This window comes from Carassius gibelio, chromosome B25 (genome assembly GCF_023724105.1).
Source record: "Carassius gibelio isolate Cgi1373 ecotype wild population from Czech Republic chromosome B25, carGib1.2-hapl.c, whole genome shotgun sequence".
NCBI lineage: Eukaryota > Metazoa > Chordata > Actinopteri > Cypriniformes > Cyprinidae > Carassius > Carassius gibelio.
Genome location: NC_068420.1, coordinates 19,878,191 through 19,889,793, shown reverse-complemented (window position 1 = coordinate 19,889,793; position 11,603 = coordinate 19,878,191). Strand labels below are relative to the sequence as shown.

Here is an 11,603-nt window from a genome sequence, read left to right as displayed (position 1 = left end):
CTAATATATATATATATATATATATATATATATATATATATATATATATATATATATATATACCCAGCAGGCACCGGACGTCAATATAACGTCATGCTGACATTGGATCCCAACGTTGGTCAGACGTTGTAATTTGGTTGAAAATGAAAATCGGGTTGACGTCAGAACCCAACGTCAGGCTGACGTCGATCTCCAACGTTGGTCAGACGTTGAATTTTGGATGAAAATGAAAATCTGGTTGACGTCAGAACCCAACGTCAGACTGACGTCGATTTCTAACGTTGGTCAGACGTTGAATTTTGGATGAAAATGAAAATCTGGTTGACGTCAGAACCCAACGTCAGACTGACGTCGATTTCTAACGTTGGTCAGACGTTGAATTTTGGATGAAAATGAAAATCTGGTTGACGTCAGAACCCAACGTCAGACTGACGTCGATTTCTAACGTTGGTCAGACGTTGAATTTTGGATGAAAATGAAAATCTGGTTGACGTCAGAACCCAACGTCAGACTGACGTCGATCTCTAACGTTGGTCAGACGTTGAATTTTGGATGAAAATGAAAATCTGGTTGACGTCAGAACCCAACGTCAGGATGACGTCGATCTCCAACGTTGGTCAGACGTTGAATTTTGGATGAAAATGAAAATCTGGTTGACGTCAGAACCCAACGTCAGGCTGACGTCGATTTCTAACGTTGGTTAGACGTTGCATTTTGGATGAAAATGAAAATCTGGTTGACGTCAGAACCCAACGTCAGGCTGACGTCGATTTCTAACGTTGGTTAGACGTTGCATTTTGGATGAAAATGAAAATCTGGTTGACGTCAGAACCCAACGTCAGGCTGACGTCGATTTCTAACGTTGGTTAGACGTTGCATTTTGGATGAAAATGAAAATCTGGTTGACGTCAGAACCCAACGTCAGGCTGACGTCGATCTCCAACGTTGGTCAGACGTTGCATTTTGGATGAAAATGAAAATCTGGTTGACGTCAGAACCCAACGTCAGGCTGACGTCGATCTCCAACGTTGGTCAGACGTTGCATTTTGGATGAAAATGAAAATCTGGTTGACGTCAGAACCCAACGTCAGGCTGACGTCGATTTCTAACGTTGGTCAGACGTTGCATTTTGGATGAAAATTAAAATATGGTTGACGTCAGAACCCAACGTCAGACTGACGTCCATCTCCAACGTTGGTCAGACGTTGCATTTTGAATGAAAATGAAAATCTGGTTGACGTCAGAACCCAACGTCAGGCTGACGCCAATTTCTAACGTTGGTCAGACGTTGCATTTTGAATGAAAATGAAAATCTGGTTTAGGTCAGAACCCAACGTCAGGCTGACGTCGATCTCTAACGTTGGTCAGACGTTGCATTTTGGATGAAAATGAAAATCTGGTTGACGTCAGAACCCAACGTCAGACTGACGTCAGTCTGCTACGTTGGTCAGACGTTGCATTTCGGATGAAAATCTGGTTGACGTCCGAACCCAACGTCAGACTGACGTCAATCTCCAACGTTAGTCAGATATTGCATTTTGGATCAAAATGAAAATCTGGTTGACGTCTGAACCCAACGTCAGACTGACGTCAGTCTGCTACGTTGGTCAGACGTTGCATTTCGGATTAAAATCTGGTTGACGTCAGAACCCAACATCAGACTGACGTCAATCTCCAACGTTAGTCAGATATTGCATTTTGGATCAAAATGAAAATCTGGTTGACGTCTGAACCCAACGTCAGACTGACGTCAGTCTGCTACGTTGGTCAGACGTTGCATTTCGGATGAAAATCTGGTTGACGTCAGAACCCAACGTCAGACAGACGTCAATCTCCAACGTTAGTCAGATATTGCATTTTGGATCAAAATGAAAATCTGGTTGATGTCTGAACCCAACGTCAGACTGACGTCAGTCTGCTATGTTGGTCAGACGTTGCATTTTGGATGAAAATGAAAATCTTTTTGACGTCAGAATCTAACGTCAGACTGTCTTAAAATGGAATACACAAATGTTTTGTGGTTTTATCAGAAAAATGACTAAGAGATGAACTGGATTATAACAAATATGATTTATTTATTCACATGTTGTATCATTTACATTTAACATGGAACAGAACATTTACAAAATAATTACATTTTAACATCAACATTATTGGAACTGAATAGTTTTGAAAACATACATTTTATTAACATCTTTCTTTTTTTCCTGCCACCTCCACCCACCCTGTCTGGTGCACAGTAACGTCGCAAGGGCTGTGCAAAGCGTGCAACTTCACTAGGCCTCACACCTCTAGAGGGCCTCGCTCCTGGCCTGCATTTTATGTCATTTATATCTCATTTTTATTACTATTTTTTCCACCAATCTTGTCCTTTGGTAGACTAAAATAGTCATAGCGGATAGACAGTACAAGACTCTAAGTATAAGAATGAGTAAAGCTGTTTGTTGATAGGACGACAAAAAGTTATAAAGTTTAACTTTTAAATGGTCTAGAGCCCTGCATTTCACCCTGACTTTTTTTACACTCCAGGCAGGGTTTCGGGCCAATTTCCACATCATAGTTCAGATGCGGGCTGTCCTTAGGCCTGTTTAAGGCTTCTCCTTATTTTTATATTTAAGACATCCATCAATTAGTGATGAAAAAATTGCCGCACTGAGGGAAACAACACGAGACCGTGCTAACATGACTGTCAATAGCGGCTTAACAGTGTTAAGTGTCCCGCAGCATCACAGTGTTCTGCTTTTAAATGCACGCAATAGGCTTAAGCTTGACATAAAGCATCTTCAAAAAATTATTACCATAAATGAGTCATGGGGTAAATAGGAATGAGATTGAATTATTTACTAATAAATAGTTTTCTGAGTTGGTGTAGCAAGGATGATGTTGCTAATCCTGACTCGCCAACTCTTAATTTTACAAGCCTTAAGAGAAAAGTTCATCTTTATGGATTATCTTTATAATGAATGAGTTTTTGTTTCTGATGTGTTGTATTTTGTTAAGTAGTCATTTAAAGTTTTCTATAGATATATTTGTCACGTCCGTGAGTCATGTATTCACTGAGCTTTGGTTCATTTTTGTTAAGTGCTCCTGTTCAAGACGAGACGGTAGAAAGCGCATCATGACTATTTTCTTTTTTTTTGTTATAAAAGCACAACGATTTGTTGATAATGTGATTGCACACAAATAAAAGTAGACAATTTACAATTACGAATGATGTATTACTCTTACCTTTATGAGCAAAAATTACTGCATATCCACTGAAAAAAATGCAAGTGATTGCACTGGCCAGCACGCTTTTGCTTGCACTCTCCGCACAAACTACTGGATATAGCGCACATTTATCTAGGTTTAATTCTTAAACATACTTGAACTGTTTTATATATCTATAGATTTTATTTTAGGCAAGTCGTGATGATTTAAGAAGGCTAAACTGATCCATAGGTTCACTGTCTGGCACTGGCCGCTTGGCCATTAAAAAAAAAATCTAGGTCTAGGGATAGGGCTTAAATTTGAGGTCCGTGCAAGGCTCTAGGCTGGTCTGCCTCAGTGGTCGAGATGGCCAATCATATCAAAGAATGTGGGTCTTACTGTCACAACATAACTAGAGTTTGTGGAAAAATGTAAGCAGTAGCCTACGGTATTAGAGAACTGTTTTATGATTGAAATGTTCAGCGACCAAACATAATAGACTATCTAGAGATGCAAACTACTCAACCTTTTATGAAATTTCGCCCTTTTGAATTGAAAAAATGCGATAGGTTAATGATTCATGTAAAACATAAAATAAATGTGACAATAGACATTTGCGTTTTCGACTATTAAACATACGAATAAGAGTGAGAGTTCACATTTTAAAAGAAAATATTATTTTCAAATAGTGCAAATTGATTTTAGATGTAAAATTCAGCTGCAAAAACCTAGTACCGTTTAATTTCACTTTAATAGCAATAAACAGTTTCTTTTCTTTCCCAATAAAGTGAAATACTGAACATAAACATAGGAAGATGAGAAAATAATTATTTTAGAAGAAAATGTTGGATCGCACTTTCCATCTGAACTCTTCATATATAACTGTCTACAAGCCTAGAACTAATTTAAGCATTCTTATTAACTTATTATAATTATGATTGTAGATCCTTATGAGCTAGTGCGTGGCCATGATTTGTGCGCAAGCATGTCAGTGAGCAAGGCATCACAATCGAACAGATGCATGTTAAAGTTGAGTTTGTTGCGGTTCTGGCTTTGCTACCGTTCGGACGTTCTAGCCTACTGTTCTGCGCTTCGCTTATTATTTCTGTACTTTTCTCATTTTTTTCTACGATTTTTTACTTCAGCAGATCAGCACAGTGCTCAAACAAAATATTTTTGGCACAAACGCTAAAACTAAAAACTTTTTTTGACTGGAATAATACTACAAAAGAAGACTTTGCCTCCCACTGCCAGCAGCTTACATTCTGGAGATGGGAAAACAACTGCCTACATTCAAATGGAAGAGAGAGAAAATGCCTCCTGTTGGATCTACTTGTTGCATGAACTGCTGCAAACTTCTACAAAGAATTGTGATTCTTGAAACAAAGTTACTTGCTGGACTTCCAAAACAGGCGAAACACTCAGCAGACTGTCGTCATGGACCCTCTCAGCATACAGCCGGTGAGTCCCATGAATCTTCTGAATCTCAACAGTTTGTACCAAGTGTAGAGGAACAAGCCGAAACGGATCATCACACTAATCGATGGCACAAACAGGGTGCAAGACCCAGAGGAACACAAGACATCAGATTGTCATGAGTTTCTCGTATTGCTGCCGTAGCTTTCTCTACCCCAGATTCAACTATGACAAGTCTTGTAAATACCAGTATTCTACCTCCCACTATACATCTTGAAAACAGATTTGAAGAATTAATGAATGCGGGTGAGGAATCCCCAAATGTGATTAGCAGCTAACACCGTTACTAACAGACAGTGACATTCAGCTCAGAGCGTAGCCGAGCCTAGGACTCTGATAGTGGGTGACTCTATTATCAGAAACATCCGTAGCAGGACTACAATAACATGCTGCCTTCCTCAAGCAACGGTCTCTTATGTGAACAAGGAACTTCAGAAAATGAAGCACAAGACTACAAATCTAATTATCAATCCATGTGGGGAAGAATGATACTCTCAAAAAGCAGTCAAACATCCTTAAGAAGGACTTCAGTGAACTCTTTCAAACACTTTGAAGACTCCAAGTTCAGTCGTTCATCAGTGGACCACTCCCAACTGATAACACCATGCAGCCACAAAAAGCACTGCTGATGGACACCATCCCGGAAGAGACCTGCCCTCAGAGCTCCTCACAGACAGACTGTGATGTATCAAAACAGATACAAGACTCAGCACTCAAGGATGACTTTCTTGAAGACAGCCGGGGAAGCCAAGAACATATCACAGCCACAAGAAACACCAGAGACACAACCCATCTCACCAGACACATTATTCCTCTCTCCAGCATCTCCACTTCTGTGCTTTTCACTGAAAATGGTAGAATTGGTGTATGCTTGGACTAAACTCTCTCACTCATTCGCTGCAAGCCCGCAAATGTCAACAAGAAAACAGCAGGGTCCCAAAACATCAAAGCCTGGGGGCCCTGCTCCTGTGAGAGCTCTCAGACCGCTGCAGCAACAGCAGGCCCCAAACCCTCAATCTGCTGAAGGTGAACCAAAAACAACTGATAGAAGCTCTCAGTGATATGTGTCGGGTCCCTGCTATAATAACCGCAACATTCACAAATGTTTAAAGAACAAGTGGGAACCCAGTGTGCCTGTAGCTTTCTCGATTTCACTTTTATCATGTGACAGAAAGTTTAAGGCCATCTTAAGCCGAAGGGCAAACTCATCTAATATGCATCAAACTAAAACTGATGTAATGACATAAAGCACTGCCATCAAGTTAGCATCTTTAAACATTCGCTCACTAAAAAATTTAATCATTTTGTAATCAATGACTTTATAACCACAAACAATTAGGATTTTATGTTTCTAAATGAAACATGGCTAGAGGACAGCTGCAGTTCAACAGTCCTCAATGAAGCAGTCCTTCCTAACTTCACTTCCATGAGTGTTTGCAGGACTGTTAGGAGAGGTGGAGGTGGAGCTGCTTTTTTAAAGATGTCTATCAATGCAAACAAGTGTCATTTGGTCATGACTTGTCTTTTGAATATTTAGGGATTGTGCTAAAAGGTGCTCAACACATTCTTTTTATTATTATTTACAGGCCTCCAAAATACTCTTCAGCATTTGTTGAGGTAACAGAAACGTTATCAATGATTTCCTCAGAGTTTGACTGTTTTGCTAATGCAGGGGATTTTAATTTTCACATAGACAATGCAGAAAACAAAACTACAAAAGAAATGATAACAGTTCTAAATACCTTTGACTTGATTCAGCATGTGCATGGACCCACACAAAGGTGGACACACTCTAGATGTAATCATCAGTAGGGCTCTAAACATTTCATTCATTGTTATTAAGGACGTAGTACTATCTGATCACTTCTGTATTTTCTTTGATATATTGATCTCTGCTACCACTTACTCTAGAACTGTCTCTGTCAGAAGGTTATGCTTTCAAATGTAGCCGCACTTAATAACCAGAGCCGTAGTTCGCTGACAAGTGGTGCATTATTGCGTTCAAAATCGCAGAAGAATCTCATGCGGTTATGAACGCGATATTGCGTAGCTTGTCAGCGAACTACGGCTCTGTCTTTTAAGTGCGGCTCCATTTGAAAGCAGGTTATTGACATCAACCGCTAATCACCGCTAATCACAGAACCAGCTTTACTGACGAGACATGCATGACAATTGCATGCAATTAATAGTGCAGCCCTAACAAGAACACTAGTGTACTATTTACGGAGGCCATATCTTTAACACCAAGTATTTTTTGCCGACTCTGTTGATATTCTCCTTGATTCCTTCAACTCAAAAGTTAAGAATGTTATTAATGATATTGCTCCAATAATAGTCAGTAAGAAAACAAACAACATTTTGGAAGACATAGTGCAGCAACTAAAATCATCAACTTGCTATATTGACATACTTCCCACATCTTTTTTCAAAAGTGTGCTTAACTGTTTAGAAGTAAATCTCTCTCTGGGACTTTTCCAAACTCCCTGAAAACTGCAGTTGTTAAGCCCCTCCTGAAAAAGAGCAATCTTGATAACACCATTTTGAGCAATTATAGACCAATATCTAATCTTCCTTTTATAGGCAAAATTATAGAAAAGGTAGTTTTTAATCAGCTGAATAAACACTTAAACATCTGGTTTCAGACCGCATCACAGCAAAGAGACAGCACTCATTAAGATAATAAATTATATTAACTTAAATTGTGACTCTGGCAATATATCAGTGCTGGTATTGCTAGATCTCAGTGCTGCGTTTGACACTGTCGATCATAACATACTACTAGAGAGACTGGAAAACTGGGTCGGGCTTTCTGGGATGGTACTCAAATGGTTCAGGTCATACTTAAAAAGGAGCGATCATTATGTGAGTCTAGGAGAGCATAAGTCTAAGTAGACATCCATGATATGTGGAGACCCACAAGGTTCAATTCTTGCACCGCTCTTGTTTAGCCTGTATATGCTTCCTCTAAGTAAAATAATGAGAAAGAACCTAATTGCCTATTACAGCTATGCTGATGATACCCAGATTTACCTAGCCTTATCTCCAAATGAATACAGCCCCACTGACTCCCTCTGCCAATGCATTGATGAAATTAATAGCTGGATGTGCCAGAACTTTCTTCAGTTAAACAAGGAAAAAACTGAAGTCATTGCATTTGGAAACAAAGATGAAGTTTTTAAGGTGAATGCATACTTTGACTCTAGGGGTCTAACAACTAAAAATCAAGACAGGAAACGTGGTGTGATTCTGGAGACAGACCTTAGTTTCAGTAGTCATGTCAAAGCAGTAACTAAATCAGCATACTATCATTTAAAAAACATTGCAAGAATAAGATGTTTTGTTTCCAGCCAAGACTTGGAGAAACTTGTTCATGCTTTATCACCAGTAGGGTGGACTATTGTAATAGGCTCCACACCGGCCTTCCCAAAAAGACCATTAGACAGCTGCAGCTCATCCAGAACACTGCTGCCAGGATTCTGACTAGAACATCTGAGCATATCACACCAGTCCTCATTAACTTCCAGTTACATTTAAGATTGATTTTAAAGTACTTCTACTTGTCTAGAAGTCACTCAAAGACCTAGGACCAAAATACATTGCTTCCAGAATCAGCCTCCAGAAGAGATCAGATGTGCTAAAACACTAGTCACATTTAAATCTAGACTCAAAACTCATCTGTTTAGCTGTGCATTTATTGAATGAGCAGTGTGCGATGTCCGACCTGATTGCACTGTATTTTATGTATTAACTGTAAGATCATTTTCTATTTCTAACCGTTTTAAATTCAAGTCAATTTTTAAATAATTTCCAAAGTTTTAAAATTGCTTGTTTTACTTTTGTTCTTCATGATTATTTTACTTAATTTTATGTAAAGCACTTTGAATTACCATTTTGTTCGAAATTTGCTATATAAATAAACTTGCCTTGCCTTGCTACAGCAACCTCCCCCACCACACACACACGCAAAATTGTAGAGGGCCTCGCACATCAACTTTGCACAGGGCCTCTCACCCTCCTTGCGACGGCTCTGCTGGGGCATATTTTAAACAAAAGGCAGTGGCTGCTGCAGTATTTGCCCCGTCTCTTTTGATGTTTTCTGGACACTCTCTGTAAGAAATATTTGAATAAGAAAATGTGTAAGTATAGGATATGATGCACTATAGTAATCACTGAATGTAATCATTAACTATTTATTTGCCTTCCACAGAATACATTTAGACCACTTACACTATTGATTTGGTTTCTTAGAAAAAAATAAAAATCTACCCTAGCTTTAAGAGCCATGAATGTAAATTACATGCTATAAGTCATCAAAATATATTTCAGCTTGTGATGCAATTGACAAACACTAAGCAGACAATCTAGCAAAAGAAAACCATGACAACAAAGACACATTGCAGTATTTTTTTGCAGAGTGTCTTAAGGTAAATTAACATTTAATGTCTAATACATTAAATGCAAAAACAATTGTTAGAGAATGCAAAAACAATTGTTAGAGTTCTGAACAATAAAGATAGGCTGGCAACAGGAATGACCTGCCAATCAATAAGAAGTGTATATATGGAAGTTTGTGTGATTTCTGTGTGACAGATGAGTACCTACAATACGAGGTTACTGGTTTTCACTAAACCAACTAAAACAGAAACTAAACAACGCTGAATGTCACAATGATATGATGCTAATATTTGTATTGTATGTTAATTTTGTTTTACCTGTGACAACAGTGTACAGATTGATCTTGGTGAAAGCAAGCTTCCCCTTCCCCCACTTCATACTGAAACAGGCCATGACCTCATTTTTCATCAACCTGTGGATACAAGAGTAATGCCCAAATAATTAATTATACATGACACATTATGAGGCAGGTGTTATAGTTTCTGTTACGTGTTCATCATATCTAGTATAATGCAGATATCATACAGGTCCTCCAGTTGGTACTAGATTAAAAGTCATAGGCTCACCCAAACTGGCAGGTTTTTATCTTATTGCAAAACAACTGATATTGTGCAATTTCAAAATGTAAAACCAACACTATTTCAACAACTTGGCCTGTAAATATTAATTTCATTCATTTTCTCCTTGCTAGCAACTGTAAAGTGCAAAATTATAGGATAACAGAAGAGCACACAAGAAAACCAGAAGAATCAGATTAACTACCTTCAATCTATTAATATTTTAATCTAATTAATGTAATATATTAAAGCAGATTGTTCTAGCGGCTCTTTTATAAATGAACAAAAAAACATACCTTACAACAATATGGCTTCTTCAGAACATGGCAAAGAGATAAATGCAAAACAAAGCAAAAACAAAACAAAAGTTATAACCTCATATAGTATAGCCCCTAAATTCACACTATATTAAATACTATACCTTAGTGATAAACTTGAACCCCAAATATAAAACTAGAGCTTGTAGAAGAAAAGGCTGTTTTTGCTTAAAATAAATAAAAAAGGAGCCTCTTTACATCGTGTGTAGAAATCTGACAGCTAAAGGAGATCCAAAATTAATTAAACTTGTACAGCAGAATATTAAGTTACTATAAACACCTGTATAACTAATTCGCATGACACAATTGAAGAAAAAAAAGCATTGAATCGAACAAATTTCATGATGAAAAGCTTAACGTTAAATTATTCGAAACAATAATAATAATAATATAATAATTAAAAACATATGTCTCAAGTTTAAACTTTATTTGAACTGTTTTTCAGCGCTAACAGTTAACGTTAGATGGCTTTAATGACTCAGGCGTTTTTATTTCAGGGATATAACAGTTAACGTTACCATTTTTTAATTAATTATCTCTACCCATCGTCTTGCAGCTAAAATACTTCGATGTATTTGATACGTATTACAAGTAATATCATTATATAGTGGGGCATAAACACTTTTACGTTATACATGATATACCCAGATATACTCACCACAGTTTGAGCTGTAAGTGCACCGCAGGCCGCCTGATAAACTGATGCCTGCCGATCCAAAAAAGACCGCCAAGTAGTCGCAAAATGGCGCAATAGCGCGATGTCACCGTGTTGCATTATGTTTGGGCGTGGGATTATGTGGGGGGGAAATACAAATAATAATCATAATAATAATAAAAGTTTAAGCATATTCATCATTGATGGATGAGATCAACATTTAAATATGAAATTTGTAATTTAAAATTTTTAACTAGAATGTACTTTAAATATGAAAAATGCAAGTAAGAAGCAGCAGTCAATCTGATCAATTATTTTATATATTTAAAAAAAAAACATATATAAGAACAGACTAAATTATAGCAAAGGAATTAGACATTTATATTGCATAATTATAAGACTGTACAATAAACAGTAATGCTTGCATTGTCTGCATGCACTCACTTTACTTTCCAACACAAAGATCAACAAGTTTATGTTTTGATAAACAATGTTTCCAGCCCAGATTTAAGTAAGCAATACTGTTTTGATCCTCCTAAATATGTCTTAACATGTTTGAGAGTGTTTGAATTGCATTATATTGCAAACAAGATTGTGTCACGGGCCAGCAAAGAAAGAACAGGGTCTGGGTCCAAATGCAGGGAAGATTAACTTTAACCCTCTGGAGTCTAAGAACAAAAAAGCCAACACGGCAAAAACAAAACCAAGATGCAAAAAAACACGAGAACCAGTAACACTTACAAGACGTTGAGGTGACAAGGTGGGGCGGGGTCAGAAAAGAGACAGGACAAAAGCACATGGCACCAAACAAACACAACACTCACAGAAGACTGTGACAGAAAGACATAAGACTGTGACAGAAAGACAGAAAACTGTGACAGATTGGATATCAATTTATATAAACTGTTATGGTTCATGAATGGTCATGGGTCAAATTAAAGTCATAACACTTTATTTTCATAGTCCCTTTTGAATATTCTATTGACAATATAAGTATTGCACTTACATGTCAAC

The 11,603-nt window shown here is 37.7% G+C and overlaps 1 long non-coding RNA gene across 1 annotated transcript; it reads right to left on the bottom strand.

Moving 5' to 3' along the window:
- Positions 1-8,378: 8,378 nt before the first annotated feature.
- Positions 8,379-10,717, bottom strand: LOC128013803 (uncharacterized). Its single transcript, XR_008183408.1, has 4 exons — positions 10,593-10,717; positions 9,914-9,931; positions 9,378-9,472; positions 8,379-8,772 (listed from the first exon to the last, which is right to left on the bottom strand). It is a non-coding gene; the product is annotated as an uncharacterized LOC128013803 (long non-coding RNA).
- Between the last annotated feature and the right edge of the window lie 886 nt (positions 10,718-11,603).